This window comes from Nipponia nippon, unplaced genomic scaffold (assembly GCF_047370975.1).
Source record: "Nipponia nippon isolate SJK-2023a ecotype South Korea unplaced genomic scaffold, ASM4737097v1 scaffold_5, whole genome shotgun sequence".
Taxonomy (NCBI): domain Eukaryota; kingdom Metazoa; phylum Chordata; class Aves; order Pelecaniformes; family Threskiornithidae; genus Nipponia; species Nipponia nippon.
This window is the reverse complement of record NW_028262369.1, coordinates 63,848,676-63,872,755: the sequence shown is the minus strand read 5'-3', so window position 1 is coordinate 63,872,755 and position 24,080 is coordinate 63,848,676. Positions and strand designations below refer to the sequence as shown.

At 39.0% G+C, this 24,080-nt stretch overlaps 1 long non-coding RNA gene across 2 annotated transcripts in view; it reads right to left on the bottom strand.

Moving 5' to 3' along the window:
* The window catches only part of LOC148052288 (uncharacterized), a 40,008-nt gene that overhangs the window by 4,179 nt on the left and 11,749 nt on the right, over nucleotides 1-24,080 (bottom strand). For both annotated transcript variants that reach the window (XR_015699001.1, XR_015699002.1), the window contains exons 2-4: nucleotides 7,924-8,056; nucleotides 2,979-3,597; nucleotides 2,085-2,175 (exon numbers count right to left, since the gene is read on the bottom strand). This is a non-coding gene — a long non-coding RNA (uncharacterized LOC148052288). The remainder of the gene's footprint in view (nucleotides 1-2,084; nucleotides 2,176-2,978; nucleotides 3,598-7,923; nucleotides 8,057-24,080) is intronic.

The following is a 24,080-nucleotide window of genomic DNA, read 5'->3' as shown; positions in this document are numbered from 1 at the left end:
CATGAGTAGCATCTTCTCTTTAATGGGAGAGCCCAAAGGATGGGAGAAACCAGTTTCAGAGCTCTGCAGTACGCTAGACCGCTGCAGTAAAGATAAGCCAACATCTCCTGCTACTCCATCTTCTTTTCCCGACTTCTTGAAAAGTGGCCTTACCCATGCACTTTTAAAACCACTGTCTTGAAAGATTTCTTGCTGTGTTTTTGTGGTTTGCATTTACCCACAGTAACGAAGGATCAGCTACAGCAAGCAGGATGCAGTAACTTCACTTGGCAATCTCACGATCGCCTAGAAGCTGCCGATGCTTGCTGAGCTCACCTTGCTTCAGTGACCAGTGCCTCCGAAAGAAGTGAGAGTCCTCACCTGAGGACTGTTTACCATTTAGTCTAGTATTTATTTGGTATTCAGTAGAAAAAGACCTGAAGTCTGATTAATATTCAATAAATTTGCTACTTACAACTTTTCCTTAGAACTCAATTCTGCTATGAAAAACAAAAGCCACTTTCAGAATGGCTAGAAAATTGTAGTTTTTATAGCTTGCTACTCCCCAGAATTTTCTTGCAGTTGCCTTATGTCTTCTCTTTCTTACACTGATTTGTTTTAATCATTAAATATAACTGATACTTTCTCTGGAGCAGGAGATATTTTTCTTCTCTCTGTGAGACAAGTTTGTGAAGAAAGTTAATATCTTTTATTAGAGAAACTGATAAAGTTAGGACAAAAAAAGAGCTTTCAGGCATACAAGCTGGTGGCAGCAACAATTTTATTGCATGTGCTTTTATAGAGAAAGCCTAAAACTTAAGCAGAGCCTCTGGAAAGTACTATAAAACGGATAGGAATATATAAACTGTACTTAATTCAAATAACAGTTCTCATATCTAGACTGCCACTCAAGAATCTCCATAGATTATGGATCCTTTTAAAGACAAAGAAACCTACTCAGCACTGATTACCACTTCATAATAACTAGAAATTTACAGCAAGACAGTATCTTATAGTGGTATTTAGTACAAAAATAACATTTTCCCATCTACTAACTGAGCAGAAATGTTCAGGGACTTCACAGTTTCATTTATATACGTGTATGCATGCATGTTTTGGCTTGGAAGAAGTGTTCTAAGGTACTTGTCTTTGTGATACTCTGCTAGCTTTACTGTATATCAAAGCTAAACAAGCTAGTGATATGCAGGGTGTGCCACAGTAAGCTAAGCAATCATACCAAACAGTCAACTGATTTTTAAATGAGATGAAAGAGTGCTACATCTAAGTTACGTTAGCATTTTTCTTATTGTTGTATAGGGCTTGAGCAGATTAAGATACGATACATAAAAGGCCAAGTTATCTCCTCTAAGAAGAGGCAAAGCACTCTCAAAATAAGTAAGCAAAAAAAGGTAACAGAAATCCCAGTGAACTGCAACATGATGTACTCGAAGAGTAGCTAAAGCCATAGTTGTATTCAGCTTACTGACGCTCCAGTGATTGCTTCTGTGAGAACAGAGGCCATAACCGAGAAGATAGCAGAAGGGGAGCACAGGTGAAAGAGTGAGGGTTCAAAAGGAATATTGCATAGCCATAAGCCGAGTAGGAAGATTCAAGTTGGCTATTTTTGCAGCACAATGCTAAAAATGCCATTGCTGCTTCTCCCTAATGCTTTTATACTAGCAAATGTCAACATCAAACCCAGACCAACGAACCGACAGACAAATGTATGTCTTCTCTATCTGACTGTAATCTTTCTCTTTCACTGCTCCTCCTTTTTCAAAGCCCTGTGGATTTTCGTTTGTTTGAGCCAGTCACAGAGTGAGTAAATGGAAGCATCAAAGATCTCTGCTCATCTGAGAAAGCAAGAGGAAGAAAAAGAAGAATGGCTGATAGATAATAGCTACTAAAAAAGAGAGAAAGTGTGATAAAGCTGTATATGATTTGAAGATATTAAGGCTCCCTTGGTGTGACAAAACTTAGATCACCACTTGCCATGGCTAACACCATCATCTTAATAATTCATTGCTAGGAACTATCACGCCATCATCATTATTGAACAAATGATAAATACCCATTTGTAACACTTGCTGTGGATTTGTACCTACCTTTGCATGGAGAGTATGTTGTGCGAAGGACTATTAATTTTGCAAAGGAGCGCTGGCTCTTTGTTGCCATAGATGAAAGACAAAGAGAGAGCTGTTGAAAAGAAATGGGTTGAATAAAGGTAAGTATACAAATAGCAAAAGAAAGCAGGAAAAAACATCCAGACACAATGTATTTTTGTTTTAAGACAGAGTATTATAGGTAAACTGATGGAGCAGGAGAAATACACAGTTTATAAAACTGCATTTCAAATTTCTCTTATGCTGTGTTGCTCTAAGTCTCGGCCACCTTTTCCAAGCTAGCCCCTTCCCTTAGCAGGAATTGTATTGTGCGCTACAGTCAGCTTGCTTCTGCCTGAAAATAATTTCAAACTGAACACTACAGCAGAATATTTTTTTTCCTCCCCCTACAGCTATTACAGTTGTTCCAGCCCATGTTAGCACAAACTGTGAAAGCCAAAAATGTTGAATAGGCACAGAGCAGACACACCAGGGTTTAAGGTTGTGTCTTATTCTCTGTTCAGGGGGGAAGACCTGTGCTAACCCTCTACTATTTTTTTTTTTTTTTATGAATACCTTTTTTCTTTTCACCAGTTAATCCTAGGTAATACCAGACAGAGCTTTCGTCTTTGGGTTTTGCTTTCTTTCTGTTTACACAGGACATTGGCTTGATTGCATGAAATGATGTGACTAGAGGGACATATTACCAATTGCTTCTTTGCCCCTTTGCCTTGAGTTCCAAGTAGTAAAAGCAATTAAAAATTATGGACCCAGAAAATTCCTAGAATAAATCTAATACTTTTACAACTACTACACACAGTTTCTCAAGAGACAGGGTTTTTATGATATGGCACTATCAAATATGCTTAGCTTTATGAAACAGGCAAACAATCTTACTTTTTACTTATCTAGAGTTTGCAACACAAGGAGCTCTAAGGTGGTAGCAACCCTCGGTAGTTAGTCATCCCCTTCTTTCCTATTTTAAAGTCTTCATGGAGTTGGTCTTTCTGTTTATTACAGGTAACTGGCATTAAAACTATGAAGATGAGGTCCTTATGCTTAACATTTATAATTACGCATCTGAAGCATGATCCAGGTTTCCACAGTGCTGGAAGAAGGAGCTTTAGTCCCTCTGTCTGTAAGCACTGATGTATTTATGGCTTTTTCTGCTGTCCCCGCTATTTTTCAGTTTTTCAGTCGCGTGTATTATAGCAAGCCTCCTTCCAGCGTGCTAGTCCTATTACCAATGCTGTACTCAAATCTGCTTCCACAAAATCAGTTCCGCAGGGAATTTCAGTTAGAGATCTTCTAATGTGTGCTTTCTGTGGTGATTTATTCTCCAAGATCAGATTTCGGATCAATTCTCAGGGCATGACGAATGCTTTCTGGATCTTGGATGTGCAGTAACTTGACCTTCAAAAGGTTGTTTTCTTCCATCATTAGTAGCATTACTCGTATGCCACCAGAGCCATGTGTTTTATTTTTCCCAGATGCCTAAACGTACATTGTGCTGTGTCTGTTTTACAGAAAAAGATGAGAAACAAGAAAGCAGTGGCCACGCTTAGTGGATGAGGAAGCCGAAGTTCACTGAAGTCAAAAGAAATACATTTATTAATCTTGATAGGATGCAGATCACACGCAGACTGATTAATGGGTTCAGTGCAATCACAAATATTTGCTAAAGATAGTAATTGAAATCTAGAGTCCCAGTCCATTACTTAGTACGAGCCCTCTTTCAACACTCACGCGAAGCCTGATCACACCAGTTTGGCTTCCCAATTTATAAGAATTAGGAAATGCCTGTCTGGGCAAAAGGGGCACCTGCCCTGGAGCAGTCAGAGTTATAAGAAACCAGTAAGGAGTGGCATGAAAATCAGCCAGTGTGACAAGATCTGAATAAGCTGCGGAATTACTGTAGAATTTGGGAGCACACTTATAAAATACTTTGGATTTTTTCCTGATTGTTAGGATAAAAGATTTTGTCACTCCAATCATGGTAAGCGGAACAGAAATTTTAAGCTTATTTAGATCCTGCAAGCTTCTGCTAAATAGCATGTAAGCAATAACAATGTACCACTTTTGCTATGCTATAGCCAACCCCAGGATCAGCAGGGGAAAAGAAAAAAAGAAAAGTAAAATCAGTCAACACTGAAACGATTCAATAATACTGAAAAGGTAAGTGGCGCATGCTTATTTTTGTCTGAGAAAGACACTATGGATGAAAACGATAACCATTTTAACTGCAATAATGCCAGGAACAGGAGTAACACCCACAGAGATAAGTGTCTGCAGCAATCTCTCCCAATTACAGGCCAGGTGTTCTGTTCAGCACATCTCCACAGAAGACTAAAACCATAGGCTGGAAGGTAGAAGCAAGAAATCAGACTTTAAATCTCAAAAGTGCATCGCTAACCAGTCAGACCAGCCTGACTTTTGAAACAGCCTTTGAAACGTTACTTGGGAAATCCGAGTCTCCTACAACACACATTTGGGGTTTTTTTTAATGCTTTGTTTTGAAGTGTTATGTATGAGCATTAGATTTGGGGGTCTGACCGTTTATGTTTGTTTAGAAATACCAGTTAATGGCAAAAATAACGAGAGAAGTTCAAACTGAACACAGCCATAGAACAACAACTGGGCAGAGAAACACGTGCCTTAACACCATGTAATTTGCTCATCAAACCAAACGCCATCTACAGGAGTTAGCATAGCTTTGCAAAACTGCCATTGTAACAGTCGTACTTAAAGTCCCAGTTCTTAATCTGAAGGACACTATGTAGCTTCATTCAAGATATTGTTCCATTTATGGCATTTTACAATTGGTTATGGCCACAGAATAGTTCAAACCCGTAAGGCAAAAGCATAGACCAGCCAGTCAGACGCAGAATTCACATTCCTGAAATGAGTAGAGATCACTACCTCTTCCTGGACCTGCGTATTAGTGGTTCCGATAGCGATCAAGAGTGGTGGCATGCACAGAATTTCTTTTGCTGAGCTAAAGCTAGCAGGTTTGTTTGAATACCTTCCCCCAGCTCCCCACCACTTGCCTCAGCACGCGCCTCCCCTGCAACCCAAGAGGGAAGCAAGGTGGAAAGGAGGATGGGAAACCCTTTTAAAAGAAACCTGTTGGCAAGATGTGGAACAGGATGATCTCAGGCATCATCCTTACGGTAAATCAATCCTGCTGTCACAACCTCTCATGGGAACAGCAGTAAAAGTGACTTAAGAAAAAAAAGAGTCACAATATGCCTGTCTATTAATTTCAGTCTAAACAACTGTATAACATTTAGAAATAACTCCAGCTTCTGAGATAGTAAGTTGTATCATTCACTAGCACTTGGCTGGTAGGTGTTCGTACACTTCAAGAATCTCATTTAACTTTAGTCCTTTCTGAACGGAAGGCATTTTAGCTAGACTTTATTTAATCAATACATTAATAATATACACTTTTTCTACAGAAAACAAATGCTCCTTTGTTACCTCACAACCTGCCTTCACTCCCATCCTCAAAGTCCCACTCAGTCCCTTAGGAGAAAATTTGTATGGGGTTATGGAGCCACGTCAAGATCTCACCCTGGCTCCTGTCACAGGAACGGCAGCAGTAAATTCCCAGCCATAGGGTATTTTCCTACCATTAGCTATCAGTGGTGACCAGCTCGTACTGTGTTTCTGTGGTAATGCAACTACTGTGCACATGAAGGAATTTATTGGGTTGGGGAAGATCGGCAGAGCACACACCCCTGAAATGCAAGCTATATTCTCTGCTATTTAAGTCACAAAAGCAACTGTGACAATTTAAACGAGCCAAGTGAGTTTTAACTGCAGGGTTGGGTGTTTTTTTTTCCTTACTATGTGGACAGACATAATTATTCCAACCACAGCAAGTGCGCTAGGTTTCATTTTAGCTCCATTTCCAAAGTGATGAACAACGTTGTATAAATAAGTCCTCAAAATGTTGGAAAAGAGAATGCTATGAATACAGTACCCCACACACAAATTAGAGACATTTCAAGATAGCGCTCAGACTTCCTAATTCCCTTGTAGCGAATCAGCAAAGGTAAAGCACAGTAAATAAACAAACTAAAAGCAAAGTGCTCTTCCAACTCCCTTTCAAGACAGTATTGCCTGGCTGAATCTCTCTTGCCATGCTAGATTTCCACCACAGATCAGTACTTCGTCATTTTTGTCACCATTTGAAACATTGTCATTTTAAATTATACAATAGTCACAAAGAAAGTACCTGATGTGTCCAAATGATGAACCACCAACTCCTGCTAAAAAACAATAACATGGCAACACTTATTTTCTGCTGGGTAAACCGCCTCATTTCTGTATTACAGAAGACTTTTTCATAGCTGAAAAATGGCATGTTAGCAGCCCAGGAACATTTGCAATCTTGAAGTCCTCCCTTTCCCACTCCCCTTTCTATGCTGTCCCTCACCCAACCAGGTTTAAAAACCTGATGGGAGCAGAAACTGCTGGAAGTTTTAATCTGTTTTTTCCAGCATTCCTTCCAAGTCATTCACGACTATTTAGCATGTACCTCAAAGAATCGTGTAGTGCACCATCCGCAAAAATGGTACAGATTATATAGACACTGGAAACAAACAGGTGTTTGTCTCGCCATCTCACTGAACATTTGAGAGATGTCTGGAACAACTGCAGCCCGTCATCCGTAGGAAAAAAATACACCTTGTTGCAAACAGACTCTGCACCAGTGATGCTTTAAAGTGAAGAATGGGGAACACGTGCTCTAAGCACAGGCAAAGAACGTGATTTTATCCCAGAGCATAAGATCTTAAAAGCATACTATTGGGCCAGATTGAAAAAAAGTAAAAACAAACAGAAGGACAGAAACATTCAAATGTTCATTAGCATAAGTGCAAATCAAAGTGAAACACTTGAAAAACTAGCAGTGCCAAGGGATTTTACAGGCACTACTACAGGACTTTGTTTCATCGGGGAGGCTTTTTTTTTTTTTTTTTTAAATTGTCTGAACATGCAACATCTCCCTGGCTTATTTCCATTGCTTTTTTAAAGTGTTGGTAAAATGCTTTGGTTTGTTTACCATGCACTTAACAAATCACCCTACACCAGACAACTAGAGATCTGTTACATGCATTGCAGGAGTTTGTTTATGCCAAATTCCTCTGCAGCCCGTGTTGCTGCGTGTGAATCCAGTGGATCCAGTAACTGAGAAGGCAGGATGCCCTGATCCCATGCCAGGATCCCTACTAAAGCACAGGATCCCTGGAAAAAAAAACAACAAGCTGCCTTCATGACTAGTTATTCCTATGCAACGTTGTTGCTCCTGGCACTTAAGGTACAGGTCAGAGATCTGCCTTCCTTGGGGACCATTCCCATGAGCTCCCTTCTGTCCTAGAGGCAGCAAGTTCAGATTTTTGGGCGAGTAATTTTGTAACTGGCCCCTTCCAGCTAGAACTGTTGAGCATGAGGAATGGTTATCTTTTGTTCCTGTATAAAATTGAGTGTAGGCAAATTAGTTCAGCTACAAGAAAATTACTTCAGACAAAAATCTAAATCTTTAAGTTTTTAAAAAACTTTTCCCTGTGAGGTCTGTGATAAAATTTTGGGCATTTGTCTGACATACATATGCAGTTTGGTTCTAAGAAAGATCCAAGGAGGTCTAGTTTGAAAGCATGTGCCCAACTTATAATTCCCTCAAGAGGTTGCTACTTAGCTCCTTAAAAAAAAAAAAAAAAAAAAACCACAACACACACACACAAACTTCTGCCTTTTTTCTTTTTTTATTCCTCTCTCTTTTGTGAACAGGAACATCCTGCTAGTTTTTGAAAGGTGAACATAGCATTTCACCACTTACCAGCTTAACAAGGTGACAGGCTACATTGCCAGTCCCAGACATTTTTCATGTAGCTTCCCCTGAAGCCGCTGGTCTGCCACTTCAGTTCACCAACCGGGATGCTTTCCTGTTTCATAGGCCTTCAGCATCTGATCTGCAGAGTAGTGCAAATATGGATGAAACCAATTTAAAAAGTTACGGCAGCATAAAGAAGCTCAGTAAATTGGGCCACGCCGAGTTCTGCGCCGTCGTGTCTAGGCCAGTTACAAACAACCCTGGTCTCATCTGTCAGGTTACGGTACGTCCTTGGAGAGAATAAAACTACGCAGGAGGTTCCTGACTGAATTCAAGTTTCAGAGCCTCATCTCTGGATTACAGTAAATTCCCCAGCAAAAAGGAAAAATAGTGCCAATGTCAGATCCAGAGCTGTAATACTCTGCAAGTGGGTTTTGCAGCCAGATAATTTTCTGTGCTAATTTTTGAAAAGTATTACCACAACGGATGTTTGAACACTAGCAAGCGTTCCTTTGTTTTGTTTTTATGTCGCCACCAACCATAGTGATATAGTATAGCCCCTTTTAATGGAAAACTGTTAAGGGTTTTGTACCCATCAAGGTTGTTTTGTTTGATTTAGCAGACCCAGAACCAAAGCTGTTCGATAAAGACCTCTGTTTTATTGTGCACTTTGGGATATGTTGCATCCAGTCAGCATAGATACCATTAGGCTGTGAGAAAACAAGCTATCCAGCAAAGCAATGCTTTGATTTCAAGGTGACATGAAGCCACCAAAGAGACTGTCAAGAAAAACATTTTGTATTTCTGAACAGAACTCATGATTCTAAGCAAGTATTTTGCATTATGACAACCATTGCTAGGTAGCAACAGCAGAATTTCTAATTTTCCATGCTGCAAAGCAAAGAGGCTTTTTTTGGAAATCGGCTATTTCTTTAATTCAACTTGCAAAAGTAACTTCTTTAAGAGGTATTAAATCGGGTCACTTACTGTTTTTACTCAGCATTACTATCATCATGGCTTTCACTACAGTTAACAAGAGGTTTTCTGCAGTTTTGCGAAGTCTTTCAGCATTAGCAATTAAGTGATAACATAAAAAAAAAGATGGTTTAATGTGTACAGCAGTGGTGAAACAGGCGATATTTTTCCTGTTTCCAGTTCACTTAGTTGAAGACTCAAAAAAAACCAAAAACCAGCCCAAACAAACAAAATAACTTACTAGACTTCAGTAAGGAAAGAGAAAATGATTGCCCCCTTCAATCCCAGTTCAGTACCAGTTTACCTGCTTTCTATATTAATTGGAAATCTTAAGCTGCTTTAGGAGAGAGAGAAAAAAAAAAAAAAAAAAAGATTTTTGGATATATGAACAAATATAGTATTCTTTAGCATGCTTATGCTCCCTTCTTTAAAATATGGGAAATTTTTATGCCATTTCAGGAAAGCAGGAAGACAACAACTGTTTCAGGACTTCATTAGAGCATCTTCAAGTAGTGATTTTCCACTTGACAATAATTTTTATATATTATTTATTAAACCAATTCTTAATCTAACTAAAAAAGCATGTTTTCCTGATACACAAGCTACTTCCTTACTAAGAAAACATGCAATAAGATAATCCAAATGAAGCCCTTGCAGAACACCAGGCATAAATATTTCCAGATTAATCACCAAAACAAACAGCCCAAAAAGCTTTAAGAACTGACTCTGCACTATTTCAGTCACTGGGCATTTCTGAATGGGGTCACAAGATCCCAAATCATTATGGAACCAACAAGCCTCGGTGCAGCCTCCAAAACACTTTCTACCGTTCATTAACAGCACAAAAGAATGATTTAGGCACCTTTAAAGCACATCCTTAGAGAACAGATAGTCTTACAATTTTTCCACCCACTCATTTCAGGAAGCCTGCATGCTGTAAGCACTCCCCCTCAGAAGAGTCAGGTGAAGGGTTATTGATATAGTGCTATCACTTAGGGGTTTTTGTATAAACAGGGGATAAGACACACGAAAAGAAGTGGCTTGCATAAGTCTGCTTGGGTGGAACGTCCTAGTGAAACCTTAGCTTCTTCATAGGAAAGACTGTTGAAATTAATACAATTACTTATTTGACCATAGTCCAAGCATAGTCAAAGGGCCCACACACAAAAGTTGAAGGTGCAAATACATTTCTGAATAATCCTTTTTGCAATAGCATGCTAATTAAAGAACTTAAAGCTCCTCCTAGGAAGGTATCCAGGAAAGCTGTTGATCTGTGCCACTGGTGGTGAAGTGTTAATGCTATATTAGTAGGGAGACATGATGTACTGAATAATTTCTGATAATTTTAAGTGAACTACAATGGGCTGTTATCTCTTTAGAAGGAGGCTGAGCATCAAATGCAAACTGGAGAAACAGGGAACTTCTTTTGATGAGATATTTATGATGCTATAGTACTGCTGATAGTTTTTCTTAGGGGAAGCTCCTACAAGATTTAAAAAAATTCGGCTACTATATTGGCAAGAATTAGCATCTCCCCCATCCTGCCCAATAAAAGTCATGGAGATGAACCATCCATGCATTCCTCTCCTGTTTGTGATTGTGGAAGATATTCTGATCAGATCCTAAGAGACCCAGCATATAAACCTTTTCAAGAAAATTTTTCAAACTTTTATGCAAAAAGTTTGAAAAATATGTAAATAAAAATGTGATCCTGATAACCTTCCTAGCCTAGTAAGTTTACATTTATTTCTAGAGTTTTTGGAGGTTGGATTTTTTTTTGGGGGGTGGGGGGGGTGGGGGGGGTGGGGGTGGGTTCCTGTTTATTTTTTTTGTTTGGGTGGGGTTTTTTTTTGTTAACCCCTCCAGTATTTTCTTTCCTTGTGTTGTAAAACATTGTTGATCCAGTGGTAACAAATGTCATCTGGCAAGAGCCTTTTGTGATAGTCAGATAAGAGGCAACGTCTATGAAGGAAAAGGTTTGTTTCTCACTGACATCACTGGAAAACGGGAACAAAGTGGCTATAAATTGTTGAAGAGGCAGGAAGTCAAAACTAGTAGCCAAGAGTGACAATTTGATTCATGTTTTGTATTGGTAGTCTTTGGGAGCAGGAATTAACACTTTCAGTGAAAAAAGTAATGCTGTCTGCTGTTCAGAATTCATCATTTTTCTCCTCCATAGCATGAGTTGGTGTGAGGGTTTTTTAGTGAAATTTTAACACAGTTATCAGCAATTTACTTTTCCCTCAAGCGGAATATATAAATAGGGTTTTCCCTCTAAAAGGTTTCCATATATGTAAATAGTGACCTAATAGTAGCATATTCATGACTTTCTAAAATGTTAATGCATTACCAAGCTTTATCTTTACATTTTTCATTTTCCAAATTAAAAAGATATTTTGTAGTTTTTAACGCTATCTGTATGTCTACGAAAGCTTCTGTACAGAGGAACTCTCTGTGTAGAGGCCAAATTTGAGAAATCTGTGATGAATTTTAGATGACTCTCTGATAACCGAGATTCTTTTGCATTCAAAAGACAAATACTGCGTCACCTTGTCACCAGAACTGATTGCAATTGAGCAGGAAGAAACAAGAAATTCCGTAGTAATACCTTTTGAGTTTTTTAAACATCATACCAAGCTTAGTATACGTTTACAGATAATAAAAACACTTGTAGCCCAGCGCCTTAAGTTTACATGTTCATTTACACTTTTTAAAAGGTAAAGACTTTCCAGTCAAATATATCAAAGAGTAATAAGAACAAAGAAGTTAACCCTCTATTGCACTGTTTTACTTTTGGTACCCTAAAGTCTAGTTTCCAGAAGTTCAGTACAATAAGGAGGTAACAAGAAATAGAAAACTTGCCCTTTGCCTCTTCAGGCTGCTCTGGTGGTTTCATCATTTTTGACTGGTTAAACATTTGGGCCTAGTATCTCAGTAGAATTTATCCATAAACCAAAATACGTCATACGCTTCCCTGAAAAATTAGAGGCCCCTTCACCAGCTCTCCTTTTTGTCAGTGATAAACTATTCACACAACAGCAAATTCCATCTCAGTTGTCATCTTGATAAATTAAACAAATAGACATTTTCAAAGCTAAAGAAAGTTCTTTATACTGATAAACTGAAGTAAGTCGACGTGGGTCTTTTTTTGTTCTTGGATTTTTTAACTTTATTTCCAAAATGCAGACATCAAAGCAAGACTGAGCATTTCAGTATCAAAGTATTAAGACATGCATTGATTTTAGATTTTGCTCTCTCTCCTACACAGCAGAGGATGAATACTGCAACAGGTCTGGAAGGAAGATTCACAGGCTGATAAATATTAAGCAGCACTAAAGCAGCACAGGAGCATGTACAGTATTACAAATTTAAGGCCCACTTGAATTGACTGTATTTTTAGTGTCATTTACCTACCTTTCTCACTTATTCCCTCAGTTTATGTATCATAGATCTGCATTCTGAAACACTTGGTCTGGCTTTCCAGACAATTTATGCAAGTTACTGGTGGGGGGGGGGGGGGGGCAGGGGGAAGAGCACAGTGAAATTTAAGTTTCACATTCTAATTCAAGTCATGCTTGCCAGCTAGTCCATTAACATTTTCAAACCTGACAAGGTACTCCCGATTTTACAGAACACTAGGGTTGATTTAAAACTCTGCTGACTGAGCTAGTATTCACCATTCACTCAAATCCACTCTAGAAATACGAGCAGCATGCTAGATTTAGTATCTTCAGATAAAAATGGAAAGCAAATGATTTTATTGTTGGCATAACCATCACACCACTGATATTTTTTATTACAACCCTACAAACATAGATGAGAAGAATTGACGGAGGAGGAGAATAATTGAATTCTTGCTTATGACTGGGTAGACTTGCCTTTAAATTGTTAATAATCTCTACCAAAAAAAAAAAATCTAACATGGAAGTGTCCTCCATTTTTGTATTTGGAATGCCTTTGGAAACAGAATACCACGGATATTAAAAAGCTATAAATATGAAGAGATTTAAAAAGCCTCAGAAGTAACTAGGGCCATCAGTTTAGAGTAATTTGGGTTGGACAGTCACTGCTGGAGGGTCAGCACAGCAGTATAAACTGTCCTTCCCACCCCCTTTTTAAGCTGCAGGGCAAGTCCTTTCTTGCTATAAATTGTCACTAGGTGTTTACCAGCCATTAACTTAAAAAGTGGCTATAATTTCTCAGCGTGTAATTAGCGATGGTGACTAAACCTGATCGGGCATCATCCTGTCAGCTGTCTCGGATTACGGATGCAAGGCACTTCTCCCTCTCTCCCAGTCATGACAATTCATTAGTTCTGCTGTTTGAGAGCAGCTGTACCATTTGAGATGTAATTTATTCAGATTCCCTCAAAATTATTGCTGAAACGTGGGAAGATAAGTGATTTGACGAGGCTATGTATTTACTGTCAGATAACATTATAGGTTGGATCTGTGGTCAGAAGTGATAGGAGATTATGTTGCATGAGAAATATTGCCCTTTTTAAGGCTAAAGATTAAGTTAGATAAGGCAAAGGACAAAATGCTTTAACATGTCCGTCATGTCTCATACTGTTATCCATAAAACACCCCTAGAAAAGAACCTGTGAAGATCATTAAAATTTTACCTTTCTGTCCCAGCTTATTGATGTATTTTTTTAAAAAGCATCTGATTTAGTCAAACAAAGCTGTTCAAAGGACAAGAAAATATAAAGTGCTCTGCTTGATTAGTAAACTAGGGTGGGACAAGTAAAATTCAGGCAGACTTAAATGCCAAGCTAAAACTGATCAATCGAGAATTTAGGGATTTAACTCGTGTTCTGAGAAGTAACATCAATGCCTCTCTTCTGAACAGACCTGGAACAAATCTGCAATACTTGGAAAACTCAACAATGTAACTTGTGTCTGTGTCTGAACCCCAGTGACAACCCTCACCCCTGTACATGGCAACATAAAGCCAACTCAGAGTGAAAGAGCAAACTGTGGGGTTCTAACCAGCTCGCTCCCCTCAACTGTCATTTTCTTATTTCACGTTAATAATATGCCAGATGACTAGCCATACTGAGCTGGACCCCAAGTCCAGTTTTTAACTTAAAAATAAACTTCATGTCTCAGTTCTGTTTCATCAGAATAATGTTCCTTCTACTTCTTTCATAGTATATACATTCAGACTTGCTTCTGGTCCCCATGACTGGCTGTAACCGAGGATGCTCAATTGCTTATGATGACAAGTTTCCCTATGGATTTGACTTAGGCTTTCACCCGGCTTTAGCATTCAAATATATACGCACATTGAGTACACCGATACCGTTCCAGCAATGAAATGTCAGAAACATTGACAACCTCGTCATGGTCTTAAATCCAATATCCTGTGGCCTCACTGACTTCTGGATTTTAATTTGCTATCCCAGTGCACAGTAATTTCTGGTTATCTATGTCATAGTCTTAAGCACATCTCAAGATGAAATTTTGGCAGGTTGTCACGTTTGCTAAGAACAGGTGCTCTGACTTTTTTTTTTTGTGGTTTTTTTCTATCTACGCTTTGAAATTGGGCACTCTGTGTGTGAATGTATAATCTCTGGCCATCTGAATATGTAGATCTTTTTATCCCCATTTTTATACATACATGCACAGCCATTAATTTTAATCAGGGAAAGCTAAGATGAAATACCATTAAAGAGGAGTTGTTAGGCATGACATTTCATTTATGGATATAGCTGAGAAGATTAATGTCTGAGCCAGGAGCCTGTCCATTACTACCTTCAGCTACTGGGAATGAAACATCATATATGACAACTCATTCCTCACTGCTCATGAGAAATTCTTACTGCCATTTCATTCTATCACCCTCCATTTATCTATACAATAGTATTAATTAGACCATGAAATCCAGGTAATTTTAAAGAAGAAATTCTGCATGATCCCTTCTAAGGGCACATGTGTATGTGTGTATTTGCATATTTTCTTTTTATTAAGATTTTAAATGTCTTTAATGTGCAACTTACATGAAGGGACCTTAGCTCATCAGGACTCTGCTTATTTAAAAACTTCAAAGCGAATGAATGTACCTATAACCTGGATTCAACTAAAAGACTGAACTAATTAATTCCCTCCGAGTACTTTACGTGGCAAGTGGTGTTTTTATGGTTTGTTCACAAGCAACTGGTCACATTTACTAATGGAGTTTTCCCTTGATAATCTGGTAAGCTACCTTTGGCTGGATACCCTGGCTTTATCGACAGAAACCGTAAGCGGGTACTTATCATTCGTTCACCTGGCCCAGTAACAAGAACAGAAGTGAGAAGCAAATACTAGCAGAGTCGGAATAAAGTGGATATTAATTAATTGAAAATACTGAATGGATAGCTTTGATAATATATGCTTTTACAAATAAGGCATAGAATTTATACATCATCTAGAAAGAGTATAGAATAACATAGTAATGGCCTTGACTAGAATCCATCACGGTTGAAATACTTCCTTTCGTGGCAGCCCTCCTCTTTTGAAACCCGTTCTGTAAATTGCATTGAGGATGGGTGTAACGGGAGAGCGCACTGGTTCGGATTAAAAACAAGCACAGCGACGATGTCATTCCTTCTCCCTCTGGGTAGCCACCACAAACCCAGCACAATACCATCTCCATAATGCAGTGATATTAGCCCATTCTACCCTGCCTCCAAACAGCTGAACTGCTCTATGTTTAATCAAAGTGGATCTTAAAAGGTTTTTTTTGAAAGTTCAGTGTTGGAAAATTTATTAATGCAGTGCCATGCTATATGCTTTGAAATGCGGAGTGGGTTTATTCAATAACCCAGGTGTTGCTGCACTGCGCTCTACCAAGAGGAAACGCGTAAAGAGGAGACTCATTTGTTCTGATTATCAGGACATTGGCCTTACACAGGGATTGACCCAGGTACGTTTGAGAAAGCCCACACCAGGCTCATGTTCCAAACATACAGCCTTCAATGAACCCTGAGCCACCATGGTTTGTCTGCAATTTTGGATTAAACAGCAACAGGAAGATTACCCACGTGCTGGAGAAAGCTTTCATGATTCCACCCGCGGGGACACACACACAGAGGCACAAAAGAAAAAAAAAAAAAAAAAAAAAAGGCAATCCAGACCTGGTAGATTGGGTAGAGAACAACTCCATTGCTCCCCCCACCTCCAGGCACCTAAACATAAATATATTTGGGCAGTGCGGGGAGACAAGGAGAAGAATTAGAGGAAATGGAAGAGAAGGGAGAATATGGATGAAAGTAAAAGTAGATTTGTTTGCAGACATCAATGCCAGAATGATTATTCTGCGACTGAGTTAGGAACTTATCCTAAGTGTCTCAGGTCCCTTTTATTCTCAAACCTCTCTATTCACACTGTTAAATTAATTTCTTGCTATTAATGTGAAATGAGAAAATATACTTTTTAGATAAAAAAATGAATTATATATGAAGTACAACACCTAGAAATGAAGAAAAGTCCATTTTATTTTAATGCTTGTTTAAACAGGGTGATATCTTTCAATTTTACCTCAGGTGAGTATTTAACTGATCAAAAAGAAAACGCATTGTCTAAGTTACCTAGCACACAGGGATATCCCTAAGAAGAGTATTTCTTTGCACAACAGATTAGAAGGAAAACAAAGCCTAAGCAGGTTTGTTTGGGACAAAAGTAAAACATGGACATAAAGTAAAATTATGACATGACACCTGTGTGTGTGAAAAAGAGAAAAAGAAAATATGATCTTTTTCCCCATGAATGCAAATAGATTCATCCCAATAGTTATGATGCTGCATTATATTTATAACTAAATCTTTCTGTAAGGTATTTTCTACACATTATACCAAAGGAATACCTTGTATGTCCTAGACGATCCACAGGAACAGTAACTCTGTATTAACACAAAAACTGTTATCCCAGTAATATGAGCTTCTCCCCGATTTCACATGTCCATCACATACACAGAAAGATTGGCAGGAAAAAAAATAACACCCCTTATTAACTCAAATACACAATTTACATAAATTTCTGAAACCTCAGAAATTCAGAGTTGCTGGATGTTTTGAATCTTTGGTCCAGGACTGCATCCCTCCTTTGTGGATATTGTCCAAAAGACAGTGAGAAAACCCAGCTCGTTCAAAATATACATATCATTTACATTACACAGCAAGTAGTAAAAAGACCGTCCCTGCCTTTATCAAATGCTATTTTTAGCAATATTTTGTATATTTTACCTAAACACTTTTCTGCTGTCTAACATGCATTAATATCACACGACAACTTGACATCTTTTACATTTTTCAGAAGGGGTAGCTTCACATAAGACTAGCTAGATTCTGGAAAGTGTTATTATAGAAAAATCACTGGAGAACGAATTGTTTACAATGACAATGGGTTTCTTGAGCTTTCCTCTTTGAAGAGACGCATTGGCTGCTACCACCAGGTATTTTAGCACAGCTTTTTTCCCCACTCAAGAACATTCTTTCTGCAACACCGAAATGTCAGACACTTGGCAGACACTTTACATTTGCCTCATTTCTTGTTGCTGCAATTGTCTTTGGTAACAAAAGAGAAACTCAAAGCCAGTTTTCCCACTAGGAGTATTTGTCATCTCCTTGGACTTCATGTTCAGTGCATTTGGAAAATTCAGGGTGAAGTGACTGACTGACACACAGGTTGCTTCAGCATAAAAATCTCATCATTTCTTTGCAAGATAATGAGGTGGTTGTGCTGAAATGGTATGTGTTTGTGCATGTGTAGGAGTCAACATGTTAAACATGTCCCTGGAGAATTAAAGAGAGAAGAAAATTGATAATTCTAGGGAAAAGCTATTAACACAGCAAAATCATAAAACAACACTTTGAAGAAACTTACTTTTTAATATTGTTTATAAATTGATGCGCTACTTGAATTAGAGATCAAGGCATATCTGCTTCCCACCTCACGGCTGCACAGAAGAATGAGCATTTTCAGATGTGGGGTGACCATGCTAGGACTGTGCCAGCAGCCTTCTGATCACAAACATCAGCAAGTCTATCCACCACTAAGTTTTCTACTACTCAATTAATGTGGCAAAAGCACATGACGCAGTGACTCTTTAATATCTAATTTTAGTATATCAGGAACATTCATTAATTTGAGCTGGACATAGTACAGACAGACCAACACATTCTCAAAAATCAGTCAGACTACCAATAACATCTGGTATTAGCTATCAGAATTTTTTTTTTCCCCTTTTAAAGAAATACCTGGAAATTAAATGCAAAAAGCCATCTAAGTAGGGTAAATAAAAATGTTCCATTTTTTTAATGACTTTGTGTTAGAGCTATCATTGAAGGTTCCTTCCTGCCCTTCTATCGCTGCAGCAGTATTTCCATCTTTTGCTGCTCCTACCTAAATGCCAAGCCTAAAAGAGAGTGCATGCAAGTCTCTAGATACCAAGCTAGCGAAGAGGCTCTGCTTCTCCTCCTGAAGAGCAGCGAAAGAGGAATTACTATACAAGACAGCTCTTTGCAGGATTGCACAGTTGATGCAATTTGTATTTCTCCCCCCTTGTCCCAAATAACTTTTTCTAAGGGCATAGTTATCTATAATTTTGTAATTAATGTATATGTTATAGTATGATCCCTGCAAAAATCATCACCATTCTGCAAAATACTACACAAACATGTCGCTGGACTTTAAGGATGTGGGGGAAAGAAAAATAGACATACGGAACAAGATTTACTCTGGTTGCTCCATTATTAGTATTTTTTGGCCAGGAGGGATGCTTACATAGCCGTTCCCCTGCAATTCAAGGGCTGTCTCAATGCCCAAGCCTCCTACCAGAAAGATAGCCAGGATGCCAGAGAGGGGACTCTTATTTGAAGACATTGCATCAAGATGCTCTCACCAAAAACAAAACCACAACTTTTTAGAATTTACTTGGGCACCCACTACCCAGTAGCGCAGGACAAGATGCTTGCAACTGCCCCCAAGCCTGTAATTAGTCACCATGTACTCCTAATATTTCTTCAGGGGAAAGCTCACCTTCAAGTTTTACCACTGAGCCAAGCTAAGATGCTTTTAAGGTTACCTAATTACAAACGTTATTATTTCTACAGCTTCTTTCATGCAAGAACTACAAAGAAGTTCAATAAACAATTCCATAAAAAAAAAAAGGGGGGGGATTTTTTTTTTTTCTTCCCAATCAAGCCATCAGGTCTCATAAGAAGCAGGTGTCATTCTCATGCCTGCTGTAAACTTCCTGAGTAATCGTAAGGAAATAATTTGTGTTCTTTGTGTTTTAGTTCTCTACTCATTAAACTGAAATAATAGCACTTCCTTTCTCTGACCTTTTGTACATTTTCTCTGAAGTCTGTTGTATATTTTACTGGGCATGTAGTGTCTCTTATTATGTGTAAATTCAGTACCTGTTAAAATAAAGCCTTGATTTCAGTTGAGACCTCGAACAACAACTACAGAAGAAATAATAACATACAGACATTTCAGGTGGAAAAAAATGTGTAAGTTATTATTTTCATTTAAAACACAACATGCTTCAGCTGTGGAGTTTTAAGATGAATGACAGTATAAAACAGGTATTTTAATTCTTTGCTTTGTAATGCCACATCACCTTGCAGGCATCCAGCATTAAATGTAGAAACCTTTCCCAGAATGTAAGATATTGTTTCTAGCAACCAAAGGCGCATTGATTAACTCATGCATCCTTTTTAAAGCCCTTAAAAATTTTATAGGCTATGCAAGTTATTTTTAAGACATAATCTTGAAGAAAGGGATTTCTGATATACGAACAGCACCAAGCCTCTAAAACAAACTTGCAGACAACAAATATTTAATATGTGACCTACTATTATGAGGATTGATTTGCTAAAAGAAATTAAAAAAAAAATAAGAACCCACAGGCAGAAGCATCCTCTACTTAATCCAGAGACAAAAGGGGAGAAAAAAAAAATTAAAAAAAAATCAAAGGGCATATTAGAAATGAAAGCAAAGACTCCTGACTGTGCTTAGAGATGCACAGCACCATTTCAGAGATAAGATTACTTTCAAGGCCAGGCTGTTCGAGCTAATTTCCTGATGCCTTCCTTCCTGGACAATTTGAATGCCAATGTTAAATACTAGTGTTTCCTAGGATCAATTGGAGTGTTCTCTTAACAGACAGATTTTGACCGTGGAACAATGTTTAATGCACATCAAGGAATGAGCGAGCATGATGGTAAACCCTAGATTAACCCATTGTCTTTAAGCACTTTATTTTACTGTATTGCAGACCTAGTGTAATACAGAAGGCCACTGGAAAGCTACACGTCCACGATTATAAACTCTGATGGATTAAATGTTCTTTAGCATTGCCTTGTACTACTGAAGATATAAAGACAGCCTCAATGAAAGTGATGTGGTCCTAACTTCACCAGTAAGCAGGACTGGAGAAGTCACTATTTCTGAAAGTAGTCCTTTCCTGCACTACACTGCTAAGCTAAATACGGAAACCCATTTTTTTTTCCCTCCTCTCCTCTCATAAAATAGACTAATCATTTCCTTTCTCTTTGGTGATCTTGTTTTCACCTTTGCCTGGATTCAATCTCTTTAGATATGAAAGGCTTTTCAGATGCACCCACAGCAGCCAGCAGCATTCCACTAGTATAGTACAAAACCAGCTGCAGTAAATTGACTTTAATATTACCCCAGGTTTTTTTATTTCATAAAAAGAAATAGTTTCTGTGATTGTTTTCCTTAAGGATTAAAAAAAAAAAAAAAAAAGAGAGATAAATAGCAAGGGGACAGATAGGTTGCAGTGTTTGCTATGACAATACTGGCTTGTACCATGCAATCTTCAAGTGCAGGGTTTTCAGATTCATGATTATTTAAAACTGAACTTTAAAGTTGTTTATCCTAAAAGGTGAAGTCTCACTGAAAAAGTTACCATTTTTGTTGCAGGCAGGCAGGCAAAGTTTTGAGAAGAGATAAAAGGGATTTGAATTTCAGAAGAATTTCTACTTCTTTGTGAGGTAATAATTTTGCCTCTCTTATTTTTTTGGAAAATTAACTAGTTTTTGCTAGAGGTCTACTTCAAATCAGAATTTGTCTGCAATCACCCTGTAGTTTAGAAATATATTAGAAAGACTTACTAAAAATTCTTCTTAATATTTTAGTATACTAAAGTTCATTAATGTAACAGCAGTGAGTCTAATATAGCTTTATATGACTGGTTAGTATCTTCAATACAGATCTCCATGAGGCTGCAAACTGCACACTATTGAAATTCATAAATTGGAAAGAGTTGCAAATAATCAAAACAGAAAAATAATTAGTACAGGTTCCATGGACTTGAAAATATGGGAAATAATATAAGGTTGTTTTCTGGAATAAACAAGCTAACGACATACAGAGGAAAAAGTATTATTAAAAGACAAGACACCTAGAAAATAATATATGTGTTTACATCTATACATTCCTGTTGTTATTTAGCTACAAAAATGATTGCAATCTATATTATCTCTAGGTCTTTATATAGTCAGACAAAATATAAAGATCATACAAAAATTAGAAACTACTACTACTACTAACAATAAAACCACTCTCCTTGTCACTGAAGGAAAAGTAATGAAAACATCTCTAGCTCCACATATGCCACCCTGCCTGGCCCTCCTCTCCTCTCCCTGAGGAAATACTTTGTGTCTAAGTTGTTCTTGAGGTACCCAGCCCCCTGGGCTGGAAAACAGGGACGGGGAGCAGAACGAAGCCTTCATAATCCAAGGGGAAATGGTTAGCGACCTGCTACACCATGTAGACATACACAAGTCTATGAGGGCAGATGGGATCCACCCAAGGGTACTGAGGGAGCTGGCAGAAGTGCTCACCAAGCCACTTTCCATCTTTTATCAGCAGCCCTGGCTAACCAGGGAGGTCCCAGTCAACTAGAGGTTAGCAAATGTGACACCCATCTACAAGAAGGGCCAGAAGGAGGATCTGAAGAACTACAGGCCTGTCAGCCTGACCTCAGTGCCGGGGAAGGTTATGGAGCAGATCATCCCGAGTGCCATCACTGGCACACATGGGACAACCAGGGGATCAGGCCCAGCCAGCATGGGTTTATGAAAGGCAGGTCCTGTTTCACTAACTTGATCTCCTTCTATGACAAGGTGACCCACTTAGTGGATGAGGGAGAGGCTGTGGATGTTGTCTTCCTGGACTTTAGTAAAGCCTTTGACACCATTTCCTACAGCATTCTCCTGGAAAAACGGGCTGCTCATGGCTTGGACAGGTGTATGCTTCGCTGGGTAAAAAAAATGGCTGGATGGCTGGGCCCAGAGAGTTGTGGTGAATGGAGTTAAATCCAGCTGGCAGCCTGTCACAAGTGGGGTTCCCCAGGGCTCAGCACTGGGGCCAGTTCTGTTTAACCACTTTATCAGTGGTCTGGATGAGGGGATCGAGCGCACCCTCAATAAGTTTGCAGACGACACCAAGTTGGGGGGGGAGTGTTGATCTGCTGGAGGGTAGGAAGGCCCTACAGAGGGACCTGGACAGGCTGGATCCATGGGCCGAGGCCAATTGTATGAGATTCAACAAGACTCAGTGCCGGGTCCTGCACTTGAGTCACAACAACTCCATGCAGTGCTACAGGCTTGGGGAGGAGTGGCTGGAGAGCTGCCTGGCAGAAAAGGACCTGGGGGTGTTGGTCGACATCTGGCTGAATAGGAGCCAGCAGCATGCCCAGGTAGCCAAGAGGGCCAATAGCATCCTGGCTTGTATCAGAAATAGTGCGGCCAGCAGGACCAGGGAGGTGATAGTGCCCCTGTACTCGGCACTGGTGAGGCTGCACCTTGAATACTGTGTTCAGTTGTGGGCCCCTCACTACAAGAAGGACATTGAGGTGCTGGAGCGTGTCCAAAGAAGGGCAACGAAGCTGGTGAAGGGTCTAGAGCACAAGTCTTAGGAGGGAGCGGCTGAGGGAGCTGGGGTTGTTTAGCCTGGAGAAGAGGAGGCTGAGGAGAGACCTTATTGCTCTCCGCAACTACCTGAAAGGAGGTTCTAGCGAGGTGGGGGTCGGTCTCTTCTCCCAAGCAACAAGCAATTAGGACAAGAGGAAATGGCCTCAAGCTGCGCCAGGGGAGGTTTAGGTTGGATATTAGGAAAAAATTCTTCACTGAAAGGGTAGTCAGGCACTGGAACAGGCTGCCCAGGGACGTGGTTGAGTCCACATCCCCGGAGGTATTTAAAAGACATGTAGATGTGGTTTAGTGGTGGACTTGGCAACACTAGGTTAAGGGTTGGACTCAATGATCTTAAGGGTCTTTTCCAACCTAAATGATTCTATAATGAGTTTCTAGTAGGTATAAGCAAAAGACCCCACCAGGTAACTTGTGAATTACTCATTTATATTCTAACAAAGGGCAATGTCCTTCTACCAAAATCAAGAAGTAGCCAGCAAATATCTAGAGTAAATGGCTCATTTTGTTTCACTGTGGCAGCCATCCTACATAAAAGATCAGAGTGGCATGAGTAGAGGTAGAAGAGGTCTCACTCAAAAGATGTAGAAAAACTTCAGCTTTTTGGTACAAAACCCTAGAAGTATTAGGAAAAATAAAAAACAGAGGAGATAAATCAGTAAATAACTAAACAAATTAGGGGTAAAAAACCTGAGCTAGTACATTGGGAATGCTATTGCCGGAGAGAGGAGGTCTACTGAAAACACAATTTTGGCACACGGAAGATGTTTTGAATGTGCGCAAGAAAAGACCTAACGCTGAGAACTGACAACTAATTAGAGATAAACTTGTAAATTGATATGACAGCAAAGAATGTTATTGTGATTTTAAACCCTACCAATAAAGATTTCATTCTGTGGACAACACAGCTAATTAAATGTCTTCCATTGACAACTGTTGCACCCAAATTTACCATATTGCACAAACCTGGTGCAAACCAGACAGATACAGACAAATTGGAAGGAGTTCTGGGCAGAGAAAAAAAATGTTGCCAACTATATGTGAAGAGACATTTCAATAACATTAATTAGGGCATTAGACAAGATGACCTCCAGCTGTCCCTTCAGCCTCAACCATTCTGTTATTCTGTGATTCTGCAATTGTTCCGATGGTTCAAGAGACACAAGTAACAGACAGAAAATTTACAGCACAGGTGAGACAGTACATTTCACGCACTAGAGAAACTTAATTTCATAACAGTGAA